The sequence below is a fragment of the Miniopterus schreibersii genome (assembly GCF_964146895.1).
Source record: "Miniopterus schreibersii genome assembly, chromosome: 12".
Taxonomy (NCBI): Eukaryota; Metazoa; Chordata; class Mammalia; order Chiroptera; family Miniopteridae; genus Miniopterus; species Miniopterus schreibersii.
In genome coordinates, this window is record NC_138112.1 from 3,699,635 (window position 1) to 3,702,423 (window position 2,789).

Consider the following 2,789-nt stretch of genomic DNA (forward strand, 5'->3'; position numbering starts at 1 on the left):
ATTGGATGTTTTACTGGTACCCTACGTAGAAAACTGAGATTGTCTACCCAGGTGCCCAGACATCCCCAGTTTCGGTTCTGAATTTTGGTTTCTCTGCTTTGGGTTCTGCTCTCTTAACCACACATTAATTTACTCATCCCTTCACCACCCATATCAGTGCCTAGTCTGTACCGGGTACTCCTCCCAGGCCCAGGGGCTACAAAGACCATTATGGTGTCCTCAGGTACTCATGGTGTGATCCTATGTGATGGAAGCTGTGATTGAGTTTGGGCACCATACTTGAGGCATGGATAAAGAAGCCACCAGGTGTACCTAGAGAGGTCAAGGAAGGCTTCACAGAGGAGGTGAGGTTTGAAATGAATCTTAAAGGGTACATGAGCAGACAAAGCAGATGGGAATGGGGGAAGAACACTCTCGTGTCTGTCCTTTTTGCTCCTTCCCCTTTCTCTACCTCTGACGTCTCAGCTCCATGAGAGGCATATTTACAAGGAAGCCTCAATGCTTACTCAACTTCTCCAAGAGAATTGGGTGGTGGTCGCATTGGCTTCTTCCGAAAGGTGCCTTCCTGCTTGCTCTGCACTTACCTTTCCTGCATTTAATATATTGACTTCAACCATTATGATCCCACTGATGAATGCCCAGCACTCCCAGTGCCTGGGCCACACGCACTCAAGCCTCTAGCCATCAGCACAGAACTCTTCAGGCTGGCGCCCAGGGGCCTGGCCTCTGGACACCTCAGGTTTGTTTGCTTTGGCCTCATATCAATGCTAGGGGGAGTCCTTCCTTCAATTCTGTTTCGCTCCTTCTCAGCAAGAAGGTATGAGGAGCAGGCAGATGCCAGGCTTACTGGGTCACCTGTAGGTGTAACACAACTACTGTAATGGATCCCACAGTTTTCCAGTCTCAGTGGCTTAACCCAATCAAAGCCTATTTCTCACCCACCTCACCAGCCAGTGAGGATGTCTGATCCGTGGGAGGCTTCCTTCCACCTGATTTTCAGGGATTCAGATTCTTTCTGCCCAGTGACTTTATCACCTGCTTCTGGCCAGTGGAAAGCAGACCGAAAGCACGGAGAGAGCACACCCACTTCTTCAATGCTCTGGCCCGGAAGGGACACGCATCCTTTTCATTCACATTTCACGGGTGTTGACATGTCATGTGGCACCACCTCCGCCAAGTGGGACAGTCCCCATGTCAGAGCAGCACTCATTTGGGAGGACAACCAGCTATCTCTGGTCATCAGAGGAAGCTGGTTATCCCGGAAGGTAGGCCTTGGGGAAGAGAGTTAGGGCTTAGGCCACTTCTGTTCCTTTCTCCTTAGAGACCAGACCCTTTCCCTCCTCTCTCAGGCTTCCTGGGGCATAGATTGATTTGCAGGAGAGAGGTAAGGGAGAGAAAAAGCAGTGTCTGGACAGGAAGAAAAGAGCACTTTCCTTAGGCTCAGGACGTCTATAGAGACTACAAGAATCATGGAAGGGGTGATGGGACTTCTCAAATTGGTTCCGAATCTCCAGGGGCACATGTGTGTGTGTGTGTGTGTGTGTGTGTGCGTGTGTGTGTGTGTGTGTGTGTGTGTGTGTTGTTGGGGGAGGTATTGCTGGTAATGGTGCCCTATGGTCCCTGGGTCCCAGGCATCTCCAGGCGCCGATTTCCTGGCTCTGTCAACTCTGTTTACTGCTGAATTTCCCTGGGGAGGGAAGGGAGGGCCAAATGAGTGTGTTGGGCTGGGGCAGATGATGGCTCTTCAGAGAAAGAGCCAGTTACAGCCTCGCTGCCCATCCAGCGCCTCTGGAGTTTGGTTAGATTCCCAAGGCTATTATTTCCCATAATTGTTCAGCCGATGTCCCGATGCAGTTGGGAAGACACTGAGACGCAGGCAGCGAGCTCCCCGTAACGACAGCGAGGGGGATAATGACAGCAGCCAGGATCTGCTGAGTGGCTGCTATGTCCGGATGCCGTGCTAAGCACCTGACGCGTGTCATCTCCTGAAGTACGACAGAGACACTGCTGTGATGGCTATTTTATGGATGAAGAAACGAAGGCCGAGGGAAATGAAATAAAACTTCCCCCAAACCACACAACAACGAAGTGGTGAAGCTGGACCTTGAATCCAGGCGGCTTCATTTCTAAAGCTGCTTTTCCACCCCTCACTGACCTCAGAGGCTCTGTGACCTGGGTGGGAGGCCCCTCTATTCTCCACTGCGCCTCTGATGCCGGAGGGGCAGGGTGGGACCACGCCCCAGAGAAGGCTGGGCACAGCCCCCAGAGGCTTAGAACAGGTGTCTTCTGGAATCTGGGACAAGCACATCAGGAGTGGGAGGAGGTCCCCTGGCACCGCCCCCACCCACGTCCCAAGTGGATGGTTTCTGGAAGGCTCTTTCAAGCCATGCCAAGTTGTCATGCCAGGACACCTCCATGTCTCATTGATGAGGGTGGGTGGCTCTGAGAGCACATGCCACTCATTCCCTGCCTCCTCCACATTGGCCCCGGCTTCCTGTTCCTGGAGATCTGCCCCCTGGCCCAGGCAGCAAGCTCCATACTGGCCGTACAGTGGGCCTACCCGGAGAACGCGGACGACGTGCTCCGGAGATCAGCGGCCCGACTGTCCAGGCAGGAGGCTTAATCACATGAGTCCCTGAGAAGGGAGGGCAGAGCTGGTCTCTGGTTCTCCACAGCTCATCTCCTGCCAGCCGGACAGGAGGCAATAACAGGATGTCTTTTCTGTCCAAGCCCTGAGTCCCAGAAGTTCTTCACTTTTCACACAAGGGGAGTGCAGGGAATCTTCTTTG